At 36.1% G+C, this 20,173-nt stretch overlaps 1 pseudogene; it reads right to left on the bottom strand.

The window, feature by feature from the left end:
* Positions 1-4,449: 4,449 nt before the first annotated feature.
* LOC130019531 (uncharacterized) lies at positions 4,450-4,604 on the bottom strand (annotated as a pseudogene).
* Between the last annotated feature and the right edge of the window lie 15,569 nt (positions 4,605-20,173).

Here is a 20,173-nt window from a genome sequence, read left to right as displayed (position 1 = left end):
TCTGACCTTAGTTATTGACTATAAATTTTATTAGCTATATTAAAATAAATTATGTATTATAAGATATTCTAATTAAAATTGTTTTTCTTAGGCACAAAGTATTTAGGGTATAATGTAATACCGGCTCCTTTAAAGTAATGCCGAATAAAGTGTGCTGCAGATGACAATTAGGAATCAGCAGGACTCAAGTGTTTTCATGCCATTTTGTGTTTTATGTGTTTACAAAGCTGCAACCTATTGGCATTTAATTCCATATTTACTGTCTCTTGCGTCTTATTGCACAGCAGGACATGGAATGAGCAATAAATATGTTGTCATAAGCATTGCACTGAATGAAAATTTAATTAAATTCACAACTTTTTGAAAAATGTCTATTCTGTGTCACTCTTGGTTTTGACATCACCAGCTTGTAAATTCATTTTATCAATTTATCCACACGGAATTACAAAAAGTTGTTGAAATTATGTGATTTATATGAGTTTTCAGTATAATAAAATATTCTTTTCAAATATATTAAAACACAAGTGAGTTTTATAATCCTGCTGATTTAAAAAATTATACATAATATGATTTAATATGCTAATTGACTGGCATACTTGTAAACTTAATGGAATTACAAAACAAGGAGTTATAAAATAATATTATTTCTTTTTAATTTCCTTCAGTTCATGCACATCCAGTTATCAATTATTGAGGTAACTTTGGTCATAACATTGTATGTTTTTGGACTGCTTTTTCACATCTCTTAAAAAGCAACTTGTTACATCATTACACTACATATTACTATGCTAGTTACATCATGCATATTAGCATCATGTTGATATATTTCTACCTCAATCTATTGAACCACCTCCACCATTTAGTCTTACTGCACCCGCCTTCTTATGGCAAGTGAAATTCTGCAGGGCCTAAATCCTAGTATTTGCTTTGTGTTGTTTTTATCTGTTCTTTTGTTTTATTCTGCAGCACACATGAGTGAGCTCATTAGGTATCTATCTTTCTCTTCATTTCTTTTGATTAACATTATGCAAAAAGTCTAACCATGTTATTAAAGTCAATTTGTTTATTTTAAGCAGTATTCAAATGTTTATAGAAATCACATCTTCATATACCCTTCTATGAACCGGACACTTGGGTTGTTCACAAATATTGCTTGGAAATGGAACTTCAAATGACATAACAATGCATTTATCCTTTACAAATAGCATTTTTGTATTCTTTGGATATTTAATTAGTAATCAAATTGCTAAAAGACAAAGTAAGTCTATCCTTAACATCATGAGAAACTGCTGTATTGATTTCCAGAGTCTGGACCCATTTACATTTCAACCAGCGATATTTGAAAGTTAGCCTTACTCACATGTCCTTACAAACACTTCTTTCTGGTCATTTGATAAAAACATTCTAGTAGAGTCTAGATATCATTAAATTACTGATATGTACTCCTTGATAATGATTTATAATTATCTGTTTTTGTGTATCTATTTCATATGGCGGTTATTCTTTAAGGAATGTCCATTCATTTCTTCTTTCAAATTTTGATGAAATTCTTTTCAATATTTTGGTTGAATTTTGTGAATATTTAGAAATTTTGATTATCAGCTTACTTAGGATTCATTGGGTCATTCCTGATGGTATACAGGCTCTACTTAAGTCTCTATGCTCAGCATTTATACCTCTCAGTGCTCACAGGAACATAAGCAGTGCAGAGGTTCAAACCGTATGTAGGGCAAGTGCCTTACTATCTCTCAGGCTCAAGATAATTGTCTCTTATTAGATACGCATATGCTTTTTGAATTTTTTAATTTATTTTTATAAACAAAGTATGTAGCATTGTAGCACTGTCCTCCCGTTGTTTATAAATTTGCTCAAGCAGGCACCAGTAACATCTTCATTGTGAGAATTGTTATTACTGTTTTTGGTATATCGAATACATCATGGGTAACTTGCCAGGCTTTGCCCTGCTGGTCGGAAGCTCTCGGTAGCTTGCTGGGTATACCATAAAATGTGTTTTGTTTTTCATTTTCGTATATTTGACAATGCATGTTCTGTTCATATAATTCTTTAAGAGGGAGATTTAGAATTTTACAGATCAAGTATAATTAGAAAACTTAATTATGTGTTAGATGCTGTTTAATATGTAGGCCCACGAGGAGGAAAAGTGGAGAAAAAAATGCATGGAACGTGCTTATCTTGTAACTTTTTTTTTTATTATCAGAGGAAATATATACAGAGAAAAAATAAGAGTTAATATAAAACAATCAAGACAGGAAATCTCATATTTTTCACCTTATTAAAGTAGTCTTTCTTTCTGGAATAAAATAAAGTCTTACCCTTTTCAGCCCCTTTTAATCAGCTATGCTATTGTTTATTTAAAAGTTCTATACTGACTTAACTTATAGTTCTACAAAGGTTTATTTTTAATTACAAAAATGTTATTTACTGTTTCTTTCTTTCCTTTTTTTCCTTTTTTTCAATTCTAGGGTTCTAACTCAGAGACTCACAGATACAAGGCATGTGCTCAATAACTGAGCCACACTATTGGGACTCTAAGGGGCTCTAATTATGAGAAGAAAAAATACAAAATTTGAATTTGCAATATATATTAAAATATGATAATTCAAGATTGTTGAAATAAAATTCAACGATATTTAACAGTATTCTATTTATTATATTTTTTAATCTACCCTTTCCTTCTAAGTTGTATGGTTTCATTTGATAAATTTGCTTGAGTTTCAGTAAGCTCTGTGAGCTCTCTTTTATTGCTTTTCTTATTTCATGGGACAACCTCAACATTGTCATTTTGAAGTCTACATGAAGGAATTTAGAGAGTTTCAATTCTTTGAATGCTTTCTATTTTTCTGCTTCCATCCATTAATGAGGTGAGTTCTCTACCATCACTGTAAGTGGTGGTTTGTGATGTCTAGAATGAAGATCTGATTTTGTGCAAAGCTGGGTGGTGGTCTCTAATAATTCTGATGCAGGTGTTGAGGCTCTGAGTTTGTGCTGTTCTGGAAGCTGTTGGGAATTTACAGTCATGAAGCTGAAGAAGAACAGGCAGACCAGTGTTCAACTACCAGAGTTCACAGTTGATTATACTTGACAGTGGCTGTGTTACTGGCTTCTTACAATTTTAGGAAGCAGTGGGGGCTCATTAACTGATCTGATACCTGATATCTATTGTGTTTTATCTGTTGGCCAAACCCTGGCAATTTTTGTATTTTAAAGCTTAAATCAACCTAGAAAAGGCAGGCAGGTCTTACCCTTAGTTTAACAAGGCTTGCTTTGTAACCAAGTTGAGTTGTTTACAGACTGAACTCGCAAACAGCAAACAATGGTAAATTTGTTGCCTATATTCCAAAGTTTCTCTTTTGCTCTTGTTTTTATTTTTTATATTATTTTTTGCTATTGGGTCACACCCAGCAGTACTCAGTGGTTAAAACTCTTGTCTCTGCACTTAGAAATCACTCATGGAGGGTTAGGGGGGCATATAGAATGCTGGGGTTTGAATGCGTGCAAGTCAGCTGCATGCAAGGCAAGTTCTCAACCCCAACAAGCCATCATTTCTAAAAACTTTCTGACTCCAGGATCTCATTCTGTTGCTTGCAACCAGCCATGTGTGGATTAGGTGTGTTTACATATAGGATTAGGCCAGGCAAATGTCCCTCAAAACAGAATTGTTAACCTTTATTTGGAATGACGGAACTCTCCTTTGGGTGTGGGAATGAGAGATTCCTCCATTCTAAAAGTTATGGAATTTCCTTGCATACCTTGTACATCAACTTTGAGGGATTAAAAAAAATGTTGACCCTGGATATTTGGCCTAGTTTTTGCTAGATCAGTTTCTGTAAATGTGTGTTTAAGGTTGGTGTATTTGTTTTCTGGTCATCTTTTTCATTTCCTAGGACATCACACTCCATTTTAGCAGTCATTCTGCTATCCCTTTTTGTCCATGGGGTTATGATCCTTACTTTTAAATTGGCCACTTTTCTGTATTTTAAAGCAGATAATCTGTTACAAGTGGTCACAGATTCCTCAAACTGACTTTCTCAGTAGATCCCAAATAATACCCTATATATTATTCTGATTTTTTTTTTTGATGTGACTTCTCAGGAGCACTCTTAAATTGCCTTATTTTTACTATCTAGGCTCTGAATTTATCTACTTCTTCATTAGTTTTGAAGTTTTCTTTCCAGAAAATAGAAAGTTATTAATTCTTGAAAATCAGTGGGTCTTGGCTTACATTGACACTTGAGATAATATTGTCAGATATAATAAATTTATCTCAGCAGTGTGTTGCTCAAATAACTTGAAACTCCTTCAGTAAAACATGTACAGTGTCAACATCAAAATGTTCATTTGTATAAAATTAATAAATGTTTACAATTGTAGTCATTAGTATGGGTTTATTAGTTAACTAATTTATGTCTCACTACATATAGATATCTATAGGAAGATTACATAATTTTGTTTTCCTTGGCTACCAGTGATCACAAGCTACCCTGCTGGCAAAAAATTATGCTTCTGGAATCTCTTGATCTTGATTCCACATATAGAGCAAGTGAACTACTCCTCATGTGTCACTCATAGCAGAGGCCTTCTATTTTACTTTTATAAGATTACGTATTTTTAATCGGTTTGTATTTGATGAATACTAATGCAATTGATTATTAGATAGTCATCTGGTTACAGTTTTAAGTGGATTTTTGAAAATGAAAGTTTATATTATATAAAATAAACTTTTTAATGAACTAATACAAAATCATAAAATTAATTTTTTTCAATATGAAACCCTGTGATACATCAAAATTGTAACTAGAGCATTTAGTACAAATTGAGGATTTGACATATATTATATCAATAAATGTCTATGGCACTGCATTATTGTATTTAAATTGATAATTGAGGTTTGTGGAGATAAAATCATTCAGTAATGTTTACAAGTCTTATAAGCAGAAAATAAAAATTTTATTTTAGCAGTGATTTATGTGAGTTTAAAAGAATTTTATCAAACACTGTGTCAACTATTGTGTCAACTATTGTATTGATATCACTAGTTTTCTATTTTTTATATAAATACATCAATACAATTTGTGCCTCAGTGGTTAGTCAGGGGCTACAAAGATTTTTTTTAATGTTTTAAACTCAAAATCAGTTCACAATATTTTGAAAGAAAAAAGCATAAGATAGGTCTCTAAAGTCATATTTAGGGACTGGAGCTATAGTAAAGTGGGTAGGATGTTGCACAAGGCTGACCCGGGTTTGAGCAGCAGCATCTCATATGTTCCCTTGAGCACCATCAGGATAATTCCTGAGTGCACAGACAGGAGTAACCCCTGAGCACCGCCGAGTGTGACCCAAAAAATAAAATAAAATAAAAAATAAAAAATAAAGCCACATTTAAAATGGGATTAAATATATTCTCCCTTTAAAAAATTAAGTTACTGCTTTGACAATTTTTACTTTGAACTTTGTGGTTTTTACTTTAAATATGGATACTATAAGGGCTATACTTATATTAAACGTTATCACTTACTTTTTAATTGTTGTTCAGAATTAACTACAAAATATATTTTACCTAAAAATCACAGTCAAGATCTTATCTGAGGTCCTCCCAGATGCCTGGAGAAAAGCAGCTCTGAGTGTCTGTCTGCCTCTCTTCACTTCACACGCTGCTGAGCTGATCTCATCCCAAACCCAGGTCAGTTCATCTGCTGGTACTTTAACCCGGGACTTGGATCTCTCCCTGAGAGACCCCAGGTGTCTTCTCAGATGCCTGGAGAATAGCAGCTCTGAGCAGCTGTCTACACCTATTCACTTCTCATGCTGCCCTGATCTCCTCCCAAAGCCAGGTTGCCGTGGGGGGCGTGGACTCTTTCCAAGTGGGCGTGGCCTTTGTAGAAGTGGACGTGGCCTATTTTTCAGCAGGCCAATGCTCTGTGGCTACAGGTAGTCTAGCCAAACTAAGGAGCCTAGTCCCCATTCTACACAGCAATATGAAGAAACAGCACAAATCCCCAACACATGGGGAGGGCAATGAAAAGAATCCAGAAGACCCTGTCGATTATGCTCACCTAAAGGGACCTCTCTGACATAGAATTCAGATATGAAGTCAGGAAGATGTTCAATCAACTCAATGAAACAGTCAGACAGATATCCAGTAACAGGATAGAAAAAATCGACAAACTATGCTAAGAAATGAGAGCAGAAATGTCACAAATAAAAGACTCCGTAGAATAAATGAAAAACTTTTCCCTCAGCAATAGAATAACCGTAGCTGAAGAGAGAATCAGTGAGCTAGAAGATCAGCTGCACAAAGCCAATAGGCAATAACAAACAGTGGCAAGGGACCTCAAGATAGCTTTACAGAGAATCAGAGTCCTAGCAGATGATTTCAAGAGGAACAACATTAGAATCATTGGACTACCAGAAGATCAGGGAAACAATCCTAACGAAAAAAAACAAAGTTAAACAAATCATTGTTGAAATATTCCCAGAGCTTCACAATGCAGCCATTCAGGTTCAAGGAGCCCGAAGGGTACCAGCTAAAAGAGACCCTAACAAAAACACTCCAAGACATATCATAGTTAGAATGATTTATGCTGCCAATAGAGATACAATACTGAAAGCAGCAAGGTCAAAGAAAGAAATCACATACAAAGGAGCACCCCTTAGATTCACAGCAGATATATCAGAGGAAATACTCTAAGCTTGAAGGCAGTGGCGAGATATAGTGAAAAAAATCACTGAAATGAATGCTTCACCAAGAATACTCTAACCGGCTATACTCTCACTCAAAATAGAAGGAACAGTACACTATTTTCTAGACAAATAGCAGCTCAGGAACTTCATAGACTCAAAACCAAACCTAAAATAAGGGCTAAAGGGGCTATTATAAGACAAGACAAACCCTACAACCACAACAGACGCTTACAGAAAGATGACACAAAACCCCATAACAATAATCTCTCTCAATGTCAATGGTCTAAACTCACCAATTAAGAGACAGAGTGGCAAAATGGATTCAGAGACAGAACGCAACATTCTGCTGCCTACAAGAAACTCATCTCAACAGCCAAAGCAAACAGACTCAAAGTCAAAGGATGGAAAACAATCCTGCAAGCAAACAGCTCCCTCAAAAAAGCTGGGTGGCCATACTAGTGTCCAGCAACATTAATTTCACGTTGAAAAAGATTAGAAGGGACAGCGAAGGCTATTTTCTCTTCATCAAGGGAAACATACAACAGGAAGAAATCACACTCTTAAATGTATACACCTAATGAGGGAACAGCTAAATATTTAAAGCAACTGTTAACAGATTTTAAGGAGGACATTGCTAGCAACACAATAGTATCTGGAGATTTCAACATTGCCTTATCACCTCTGGATAGATCAACAAAAACAAAACTCAGCAAAGAAACATTGTCTTTGAAAGAAGAAATAGAATAGAAAGCCTATAGACCTATACAGGGTTTTACACCCCCAAAAGAAAGAATACACATTCTTCCTCCGGTGCACATGGAACATTTTCCAAAATAGGCCATGTTCTAGGCCAGAAAACATACCTCAATAGAATCAAGAAATAGAAATAGTATCAACAATCTTTTCAGACCATGATGCACTGAAAAGAGAAGTGAATCACACACAGACATGGAGAACCAAATCAAATATGTGGAAATTAAGCAACTCAATGCTGAACAATGAGTGGATCACGAAAGAAGTCAAGGACGAAATCAAAAGATACTTGGAAACAAATGAGAATGAAGACAAGAGCTACGAGAACGTATAGGATGAAGCAAAAGCCGTTTTAAGGGGAAAATTTATAGCTCTGCAACCATATCTCAGGACAGAAGAAAGGATGCACATAAACAACTTGACTTCACAGCTCAAGATCTTAAAAAAGTATCAACAGAAGGAGCCCAAATTGGGCAGAAGGAAAGAGATCATAAAAATTAGAGAAGAAATCAATGACATGGAAACCAAAGAAACAATCTGAAAGATCAGTGAAAGCAAGAGCTGGTTCTTCGAGAAAATAATAAGATAGATAAACCACTAGTAACACTCACAAAGAAACAGAGAGAGAGAAACCTAATAAATCATATCAGAAATAAGAATGGGATATCACAACAGAAACCAAAGAAATTCAAAAGATCATCAGAGACTACTTTGAAAGTTTGTATGCCACGAAACAAGAGAACCTAGAAGAAATGGATAAATTCCTGGATTCCTATCATCTCCCAAAGCTGAATCAAGAAGATACAGAGTACCTGAATAGACCTAACACATCAAGAAAATTGAAACTGTAATCTAAAGTCTTCTCAAAAACAAAAGCCTAGGTCCAGATGGATTCACTAGCGATTTTTTACAAACATTTAAAGAGGACCTATTGCCAGTTCTTCTCAAGGTTTTCCAGGAAATTGAAAAAAGCAGAAACTCTCCCAAACAGTTTCTATGAAGCCTATGTCTCTGTAATACCAAAAGAAAACAAAGACATCACAAGAAAAGAAAACTACAGGCCAATATCTCTGATGAACACGAATGCTAAGATTAGCAACAAAATACTAGCAAATAGAATCCAACAACTCATCAAAAAGATCATACACCCTGACCAAGTGGGATTTATCCCGGGGATGCAATGATGGTTTAACACTCAGAAATCAATCAACATAATCCATCATATCAATAAAAGAAAAGATAAAATCATGATCATATCAATAGATGCAGAGAAAATATTTGGCAATATCCATCACTGGTTTATGATGAAAACCCTAGCAAAAATGGGGATAGAGGGGACTTTCCTCAATATAGTTAAAGCCATCTACCACAAGCCTACAGCAAACATCATCCTCAATGGGGAAAAACTGAGAGCATTTCCCCTAAGATCAAGGACAAGACAAGGATGCCCACTCTATCCACAACTGTTCAATATAGTACTGAGGGTACTTGCAATAGCGATTAGTCAAGGAAAAAATATTAAGGGCATCCAGGTAGGAAAGGAAGAAATCAAGCTCTCACTATTCACAGATGATATGATACTATACTTAAAGACCCCTAAAACCTCTACAAAGAAACTCCTATAAACAATAAACTTGTATAGTAAAGTGGCAGGCTATAAAATCAATACCCCAAAATCCATGACTTTCATATAGGCAAATATTGAAAGAGAAGAAAGTGACATAAAGAAAACAATCCCATTCACAATTGTGCCCCAGAAAATCAAGAACCTAGGAATCAGCTTAACTAAGGAAGTAAAGGACCTGTACAAAGAAAACTACAAAACACTACTTCAGGAAATAAAAGAGGATACGAGGAAATGGAAAAATATCCCCTGCTCATGGATGGGTAGAACTAACATTGTCAAAATGGCAATACTTCCCAAAGCACTGTACAAATTCAATGCAATCCCTATTATGATACCATTGACATTCTTCAAAGAAATGCAGCAAACACTCCTGAAATTTATATAGAACAATAAGCCCCCAAGAATAGCTAAAGCAATTCTTGGGAAAAAGAAAATGGGAGGAATCAATCTCCCTAACTTCTAGCTCTACTACAAAGCAGTAATAATTAAAACAGCATGGTGCTGGAACAAAGGCAGAGCTGTAGACGAATGGAAAAGAGTTGAATATACTGACATCTCCCCCCAAGCATACAATCATCTAATCTTCGATAAGGAGGCAAGAAAAGTGAAATGGAGCAGGGAAAGGCTCTTTAACAAATTGTGCTGACAAAACTGGACGGCTACATACAAAAAAGTGGGCTCAGATCTCTGCTTAACGCCATGTCCAAAAGTAAGATTAAAACGGATTAAAGACCTCAACATCAAGACGGGAATCTATAAAGTTCATTGAAGACAAAGTTGGCAAAACTCTCCATGATATTGAAGCTAATGGTATCTTCAAAGATGTCACGCCACTGGCCAAGAAAGTGAAAACAGAGATTGACAAATGGGACTATTTTAAACTAAGAAGCTTCTGCACCTCAAAAGAAACAGTGACCAAAACACAAAGACAGTCTACAGAATGGGAAAGGATATTCGCCAAATACACATCCGACAAGGGGTTGATATCAAGGATATACAACGTACTCGTTGAACTCCACAAGAAGAGAACACCCAACCCCATCAAAAAATGGGGCGAGGAAATGAACAGAAATTTTTGCAAAGAAGAAATCCGAATGGCTAAAAGGCACATGAGAAAATGCTCTACATCATTAATCATTAGGGAGATGCAGATGAAAACAACGAGATATCATTTCATACCACAGAGACTGGACCACGTCCAAAAGAACAAAAGCAACCAGTGATGGCACGGATGTGGCCAGAAAGGGACCCTCCTTCACTGCTGGTGGGAATGCCGACTGGTCCAACCCTTTTGGAAAACAGTATGGACGATTCTCAAAAGATTATAATTTGAGTTTCCATTGGACCCAGCAATACCACTCCTGGGAATATATCCCAGAGAGGCAAAAAAGTATAGTTGAAGTGACATCTGCAATTGTTGGTTCATTGCAGCACTCTTTACAATAGCCAGAATCTGGATAAAACCTGAGTGCCCAAGAACAGATGACTGGTTAAAGGAACTTTGGTACATTTACACAATGGAGTACTATGAAGCTGTTAGAAAAGATGAAGTCATGAAATTTACATACAATTGGTACTACATGGAAAGTATCATGTTAAGCGAAATGAGCCAGAAAGAGCGGGATAGACACAGAAAGATTGCATTCATCTGGGGAACATAAAGTAACAAAATGGGAGACTAACACCCAGGAGTGGCCGAGATTTGTACCAGGAATTTTGCTCCATGACTTGGAGGCCAGCTACACATGCTATGGGAAGGGGAAGCTCAGATAGAGAAAGGAGCACCAAATAAAGGGTGTTGGGAGCATCCTCCCAGGATGGGAGAAGCATGCTGAAAGTAGACTATAGACCAACATGATTGCCACTCAATGCCTCTCTTGCAAACCACAGAACCTAAAGAGAGAGAGAGAGAGACAGAGAGAGAGAGAGAGAGAGAGAGACAATAAGGGGGAATGCCTTGCCACAGAGTCAGGGTGGGATGGGGGGTGGGAGGGATGCCTGGACCCGTGGTGGTGGAGGATGGGCACTGGTGGAGGGATGGGTAGTTGATCATTGTATGACTGAAACCCAAGTACAAAAATTTGTAAGTCTATAACTGTACCTCATGGTGTTTTAGTAATAGAAACACATAAAAAATAAATTAATTAAAAAATAAATTAATTAAAAAATAAACTACAAAAATAAATAAATAAATGAATAAATAAAATATTATGAACATCTTTACCCCCAAAAAAGATGTTACCTGAAATATTAGTAAGTTTTTGAATTATTGTCATGATGAGACTAGAGTTAACTTGTACTGAATAAAATAAGTAGCCAAATCCTAACAGAAACACTACAAATTAATGAGAAATATGTGTGTATGTGTGGTATGTGTGTGTGTTTACCACAATGCTTAGTAAGCATTTGCTACAAGTCTGAATAGTCAAATAAAACAAAAAATGAAATAAATTTTAAATTTTAGATTGAATTTGTAATTGAAACCAATAGTAATTATTAATCTTGTAGAATAAGTACAATGAACAAACTATTGAATGTATCTAGGGAATACTGTGCTTAGATTTTATATTCAGAAATGAAATAAATGATAGAGAAATTAGTATTCAGAATTGAATACAAAAAAGAAATATGGGAGTGTTATTGGAATAACAGATCGTCCTTGTATCAGAGATTTGAGTGCACCTCTCTCTCTCTGTCTCTGTTTCTCTCTGTTTCTGTCCTGACTCTCTCTGTCTCTCTGTCTCTGTCTCTGTCTCTGTCTGTCTCTCTCTCTCTCTCTTTCTCTCTCTCACTCAGTCTGTGGTTTTAGGCACGCCTAAATGTGCTCAGGACTTATTTCTTGTTCTGTGTTCAGGGATCTTCTGATGGTATGCTCAGGGATCAAGTTGAGTTGAGTTTCAGGAACTCATATGGTATTGGGAATTAAACCTGGGCCAAACATAGGCAAAGCCAGCACCTTACTCACTGTACTATTTCTCCAGCATCATGGATGCACCTTTCTTAAATAAAAAGTTTCTTAATGACTGTCACTTCTGAAGATTTTCATTTGCATATCCAATGTTATGAAATAATGGAAGATTGTATAGAGGAAAATCAGGGTCATTAACAACTTTTTCAAAATGAAAATCCTTGAAATACTAATGAGACATGTGTATCTTAGAAGTTCCAAATAATAAAAATTGTTATAAATTTAGAGTGTAGACAGACTGTTAAGAAAGATGTTAGAAAATGGTGAAGAAGTAGTACTGCAAAATAAAAAAAAAGACCCTATTTTTGACTAGTAATACTAGATAATTGCCGATGAAAGAAGAATATTAAGACCTCATGAAATGTACTTATTTCATTCTAATTTAAGGGATAACTTTTGCTGAAATAAATATTTGAAAATATAGAAATGTTTTCTGATAACTAATGTGCAGTTAAAAAGAAAAGGCAAAACATGGTATTATATAACAAAAAATATCAAAAAGGCAGTGGATGGAGCATTTATTGAATAGGATGGAGAATACTAACTTCAATAATAACTATGAGTGGGGTATGGTGCTGTCAGCAGGTCAACCTGTATTTGCGGAGAAAGTGCATCGGCAGCTTGATGGTGCCTTCCGGCTTCCTGATACCCCCAAATTGCTGCTGTGCCTTTGGCTGGACCCCAAAAACTTGAGATCAAGTTTAATAAAAATTTAAATGGCCAAAAGTTAGGTATGTGGGAGCCATGCCCACAAACTACCTCTGGCTCAGCTATACAATCTTGTTTATTGGCCTTATTTGAGAAACCCATAAATAAATCTTGAAAGAGATTAAAAACCACAATTATTCTCAGGCCTGCACATGGCTAAACAGATTGGGGTAAAGCAGAGGTGAGTGGGTCAGTCTGGAGCTCACTCAAGCAGAGCCCCTGGCAGCTGTCTGCTTCCACAATTCAAAATTACCACCATAACCCTGACCTCACTCCACCATCTCAGGAAGGATCTCACCAAGACATAATCTGCTGAAAATTCTGGTATGCATGTTTTGTGACTGAAATCCCCAGGCTTTCTTGGAGTTGGGATGGGCTACCTTCCCAACCTCCCTGTACTTTTCGAAGCCTCTGCAGTCACATCCTTTCTCCAAAGTTGCCACCAAATTGGAAAGCCCTCCAATAAAAATACAGAATGTCTTGAGCAAACACCATGACCTCTTAGCATCTGTATTGCAAACCATATGCAGAAAAGGAAAAGGAGAAAGAGTGCAAGGAGAGTCCCTTCCATAGAGGTAACTCGGGGTGGGGTTGAGTTGTGGGGTATTGGGGGATGGTGGTAGGGAAACAGGGGACATTGATAGTAGGAAAATGTACACTGGTGGAAGGATGGTTGCTAGTTCATTGTATCCCTCAAATCCAATTAGGAACACCTTTGTGTTGGTCTATCTCACAAATATTCAATTAAACTTTTTTTTAAATAATGTGGAGTTAATGCCCAACTTAATCAGCTTAATCAATGACTGAATAAGTAGCAGTACTCCTACATTATTAAAAAAATAACTACTAGTGATAGTAAAAATAAAATAATCCAAAATCAGAGAGCTATGTAAACTCAAGCATGAGGAAACAGATTACAAGTTTCAATCTGATTAAGGAATCGATGCTGCTTTTGTTGTCCTGCATTGCAGGTATCAGTATGTTTTCTACATGGGAGGTATTTGACAGTAATTAAAAAATAATTAACTGTGGACCTTCTAAAATAATCACTGACTCTTGAAAACAAATTGATTTAAGCAAAATTTTAAAAAAATCTTGTTTCAAATATAATTAACAACATAAATAAAAGTAGAAGTGTGACTTAATATAAACTTACATAAAAATTATTGAATAATTAAAATGGATTTCAAGGTCAATATAAATCAATATTATGGTATGGCTGATAAACTTGCCATAATTTGAAACTTTATTGAGGTGAAGGAAATAGCTAGAAAGATTGAGTGCACTGCTGACTTGATTTGAAATATTATTTACAAATCTAAATTTGACATTTGTGCAAGGCCTAGGTGGAAATTAAGGGTAGTGTTTCAGGATAGTGTAGTCATATAAGACTATTTTTGAAAAAATAATATACATTTAACATAGGAAAATAAGATTCCTGGCAAAATGCATGTCTTACATATATCAGGTATTAATTTGTAGGATATGTTTGGATATATCAAGTCATTGAGCCCTTGAACAAATATCAATGAGAATTTTAGCATTATATATTCTACCGAAAAGATCAATGATTTAAACTGTTAATATCAATGAGAATTTTAGCATTATATATTCTACCGAAAAGATCAATGATTTAAACTGTTGTCAGAAACTCAAAATACGGAATAAAATTTACAAAGTTTAATGGTAAGGTAAGGGCCCTCCCGTTGTTCGTCGATTTGCTCTAGCGGGCCCAGTAACGTCTCCATCATGAGACTTGTTGTTACTGTGTTTGGCATATCGAATACATCACGGGTGGCTTGCCGGGCTCTGCCGTGTGGATGAGATACTCTCGGTAGCTTGCCGGGCTCTCCGAGAGGGGCGGAGGAATCGAACTTGGGTCCGCCATGTTGTCTGCATGCAAGGCAAACGCCCTACCGCTGTGCTATATCACTTAATCACTTAACTTCCCGTTAGTCGTCGATTTGCTCGAGCGGGCGCCAGTAACATCTCCATTTGTCCCTGTCGCGTGCTAGTGTAGCCCAATGGCATCTGTTCGCTCCGGAAACATGAAGGGCCTCAAACCGATCATTCATGATCTTGACGAAGAAGTCTGACCATCTGGTAGGTGGGCGGCCACGCGGTCTTTTGACATCCCATGGAATCCAGTCGGTAACAGCTCTAGTCCAGCGGTCGTCTTTTAATCTCATTACATGACCAGACCATCTGATTTTCGACACCTTGGCAAATGAGACAGCGTCCCTGATTCTTGATCGTCGACGGATGTCAGAACTCCGGATTCGTTCTCTCATTTGAGTGAAACGTGATATTCCAAGCATAGCTCTTTCTATTCTTCTTTGGGAGACCTGAATAGCGTTCTCATCTTGTTTACATAGGGCCCAGGTCTCTGAGGCATATGTTAATGCAGGAAGAACAGTGGAATCAAAGAGATGTGCCTGGAGCCGGAGGTTCTTCGTCCTCTTAGCTATTTCTTCGATGCTCTTGAAGGTGTTCCAAGCTGCTCTCTTCCTCCTGCGTAGCTCGGGTGCCAGGTCATTTGTCATGTTGGCTTCTCGACCTAGATACACATAGGTGTTGCATTAGGAGATGGTCGTTCTGTTGAGAGCGAATGGGGCGTCAGGAACGAGGCTGTTTCTCATAAACATTGTCTTCGTAAGATTCAGCTGTAGTCCTACCTTTCCACACTCACGGTCAAAGTCGGCCAGCATTTGTGCCGCTTGGCTGATGTTTGGTGTTATTAAAAGAATGTCATCAGCAAAGCAGAGGTGGTGTAGTTGCCGACCATCTATCTTCACTCCCATTCCTTCGATTCCAGTTGTCACATGATGTTCTCGAGGGTGGCACTGAAGAGTTTCGGTGAAATGGTATCACCCTGCCGCACCCCTCTCTTGACATCAACGATCACTTCATTTTGCTATAAATTGTGAAAAAATATAAAATATTATAGACACTTATATTGTACTAAAGGCATCCCAGAGTTAAGTTGTAACACTATAAAATGAACCCGAGTTTCTTCTTCAAACTGGATACTTTTTATTTTAATAAAAGTTTTGTTGTTAATTACATCTTTCATAAAAATATTTTCCCGTGTGTTATCTACCACTTACTATTTTCATTTTTATTCAATAATCCTAATTTTCAATTTTGTTAATATTTGCCAGTTTTTATTATTTTGCCTAAATATATTTAAATTATTGAATTTTTGTATTTAGATTTGTTATCTTTCCCCTATCCAATCTATTCTATTATAATAGAGTCAACAGTGAAATTTCAATTTCTAGTTTTTTTTTTCTGTTTATTTATTTATTTATTTATTTACAGTTGTAGATTTACAATTTTTTTTGTGCTTGGGTTTCAATTATACAATGATCAGATACCCATCCCTCCACCAGTGCCCGTTTTTCACCACCATGGATAATATCCCTCCCACCCCCATCCCCCCATCCCCCCCTGCCTCTGTGGCAGGGCAATCCCCTGTGTTCTCTCTCTCCGTTTGGGTGTTGTGGTCTGCAAAAGAGGCATTGAGTGGCAAACATGTTCAGTACATAGTCTACTTTCGACTTGCATCTCCCCTCCTGGGAGGATCCTCCAAACATCCTTTATTTGGTGCTCCCTTCTCTATCTGAACTGCCCTTTCCTCTAGGATACCCGGCTGGCCTCTAAGTTATGGAGTAGTCCTCCTGGTGCTGATCTCAGCTATTCTTGGGTATTAATCTCATACTTTGTTACTTTATATCCCCCAGAGGAATGCAATCTTTCTATGTCTATCCCTCTCTTTCTGACTCATTTCGCTTAGCATGATACTTTCCATATTGTACCACTTGTATGTAAATTTCATGACTTCATCTTTTCTAACAGGTACATAGTACTCCATTGTGTAGATGTACCAAAGTTTCTTTAACCAGTCATCTGTTCTTGGGCATTCAGGTTTCTTCCAGTTTCTGGCTATTGTAAAGAGTGCTGCAATGAACAAACAAGTGCAGATGTCACTTCGACTATACATTTTTGCTTCTCTGGGATATATTCCCAGGAGTGGTATTGCTGGGTCAAATGGGAGCTCAATTTCTAATTTTTTGAGAATCGTCCATACTGTTGTCCAGAAGGGCTGAACCAGTGGACATTCCCACCAACAGTGAAGGAGTGTCCCTTTCTCGCCACATCCATGCCAGCATTGGTTGCTTTTGTTCTTTTGAATGTGGGCCAGTCTCTGAGGTGTGAGATGGTATCTCATTGTGGTTTTGATCTGCATCTCTCTGATGATTAATGATGTAGAGCATTTTCTCATGTGCTTTTTTGCCATTCGGATTTCTTCTTTGAGAATGTTTCTGTTCATTTCATTGCCCCATTTTTGGATGGGGTTGGATGTTTTCTTCTTGTGGAGTTTAACTAGTATTTTGTATATCCTGGATATCAACTCCTTGTCAGATGTGTATTCGGCAATATCCTTTCCCATTCTGTAGACTGTCTTTGTATTTTGGTCACTGTTTCTTTGGAGGTGCAGAAGCTTCTTAGTTTAAGATAGTCCCATTTATCTATCTCTGTTTTCACTTGCTTGGCCAGTGGCGTGGCATCTTTGAAGATACCATTAACTTCAATATCATGGAGGGTTTTGCCAACTTTATCTTCAATTTCCTTCAATTTCTACTTTTTTGTAACACACTTATTTATTTGTCTGTAGATACTATATAGAGAGAGATTATTGCAAAGAATTGGCAGTTGAATTAACATTAAGTAGATTTTCTTGATCTTTTTTCATTACGAGTTGTGTAAAATGGAATTTCAAGGTAGTCACTTCTGTGTAATCAATTTTATTAATCTATCCTAGATGATACTAAGAGGGACTTTGACATAAAATACCCTTTGTAATCTAAAAAGGTAATATTACTGACTATCCTACAAAACTTTATAAGGATTACAAAAATGCTGCTCTTCTCCAAATTAACTGTAAATATTTTCTTTTCTTTCAGGAGCAATATTATATCAGAAACAGTTGTACCTAATTTGCAATGTTTGCAAAATTAATGAATTATTATTCCAATACATCGTTGGAGTGATAGCACAGCGGTAGGGCATTTGCCTTACAAGTGGCCAACAAGGCCAACCCAAGTTCTATTCCTTCACCCCTCTCAGAGAGAGCCTGGCAAGCTACCGAGAGTATCTCGCCCGCACAGCAGAGCCTGGCAAGCTACTGGTGTCATATTCGATATGCCAAACACAGTAACTGGAGATGTTACTGGGCCCGCTCGAGCAAATCGATGAACAACAGGAGGACCGTGACTGTTCTTTAAAAAAACTGAAGTGATTGATAAACTGACACAAGTCAGAAAATATTAATGGGCTGTAAAAGAGGTATTTCAGAGGATGGAGTATATGTCTGATAAAAATACAGCCCTCATCACAATTCCTAGTACCACATGATCTCCCTAGTACCTCTGGTTTTATTTCTAGTGTGCCTAGAACCACTGAGAAGGTCTAGAGCAAAACAGAAAAAAATTATAGAATATCAGAAAACTTTTGTATAATTCCTTTTAGTAATATTGTGCAAATGATAAGCAAAACATTTACTTCTATTAGTGTAAGTAGGAAATTAAATTTAAAATTTTAATTATTCAAATATCAAAGACAAATATTTAGTCTGCTATTTAAATTAATATAGCAAATTGATCAGAACTGTGATGATAGAAGAACTTCAACTCAATTGTATAGGCAAATTTATTTTAAAATTCAGGGTTTTATTGGGCATATTTCCAAGAACATAGCACTTAAACAATTATGTAAGCAAAAGGACAATACAAAATGGTAACTTAAAAATAGAACAAAATAGCTCAAGCATGTAATTTATTTTGTTATTTTAAAACTTAGTCTTCAGGGGCTGGAGCAATAGCACAGCGGGTAGGGCGTTTGCCTTGCACGCGGCCAACATGGCTGACACAGGTTCGATTCCCAGCATCCCATATGGTCCCCTGAGCACCGCCAGGGGTAATTCCTGAGCGCAGAGCCAGGAGAAACTCCTGTACATTGCCGGGTGTGACCCAAAAAGCAAAAAATAAATAAATAAATAAAACTTAGTCTTCAAAACTTGGAATTTAGAAACACTCATTATAAATATAGGAAATGTTAATAGCAGAAATCAATATAAATAAGAATAAAAACAAAATAACACATTAGTGCAGTATGTGTGGGTAGAATAAAGAATGACTTCAGTAGAAGCAGTGAATACGCAAATATGTTAAAAGTAGAAAACTACTAATATGATAAATTAGATAGCATGATGGAATCTCAGTATACTCAGAAATAGAACCAAAGTTGTCTTTTATAACAAAAATTTAATACTATAATTACTTTCAACAAAGTAATATATCATATGCCCCATGCATACAAAAATGTACTATGGTTATTTACAAAATTTCAATATAATCTACAATAGATATATTACCAGAAGTAACCATGATGCAAATGTTTTCTGTGTCAATGCCTTTTGTATATTACTTCCAAAATGTATTTGTATAATTTGGGCATCCTCTCTATCTTCTTTTTTGTAAATTGTTTTGACTAAATAACGACATTAATATGATATTTATGTTATCATATTAGCATAAATATCATGGCATATAATATGATATTCTAATGGTAATCTTTAGAGTATGAAAATAATATGATTACTTATATTTTTACCCATGACCAGTATTTTGGAGACTATATATGGTGCTTGGAATGTGGTGCAGAATGAGAAGTGGAAATAAATTCTGAAACAACATGGAATACAGTATTAAGAATATGTTTATAACAAAAATTTTTGTGCCTTTTGAATATTTTATTATTTATTTATTTATTTATTTATTTTTTATTAAAAAATTTTTAATAGTGAGACATCATGAGGTACAGTTGCAGACTTACACATTTTTGTACTTGGGTTTCAATTATACAATGATCAAATACCCATCCCTCCACCAGTGCCCATTTCACACCACCACGGATCCCAGTATCCCTCCCACCCGCTATCCCCTCCATCCCACCCTGCCTCTGTGACAGGGCATTCCCTTTTGTTCTCTCTCCCTTATTGGGTGTTGTGGTTTGCAAAATTTTTTGTATTAATTTGAAAGTCAAGTCGGACTGACTTGTAAATATTACCTATTTTATCTTTTGCATTTTTACCTCAGTTGAACCTGCCCCATTTTTATCTCATTTTTCCCTAGTTGTTTGAGAAATAGGTTTCTTCACTGAAGAAGCTAGAATATATAGTTATCGTCCTATAGAAGGGAGCTGGAATATTTAGGGAGCTAGAATATATAGTTATCGTCCTACAGAAGGGAGCTAGAATATTTAAAAAACTAGTCTTGATCTGTAAGTATGTGTATGAGCATGTAAGTTCAAGACTGAAAATTAATCCAATAAGAAGAGACATTTTGAAGAAA

The sequence above is a fragment of the Sorex fumeus genome, unplaced genomic scaffold (genome assembly GCF_029834395.1).
Source record: "Sorex fumeus unplaced genomic scaffold, SorFum_2.1 ptg000008l, whole genome shotgun sequence".
Lineage (NCBI taxonomy): Eukaryota > Metazoa > Chordata > Mammalia > Eulipotyphla > Soricidae > Sorex > Sorex fumeus.
The sequence above is the reverse complement of the archived record's forward strand: the minus strand, read 5'-3'. Positions and strand labels throughout refer to the sequence as shown.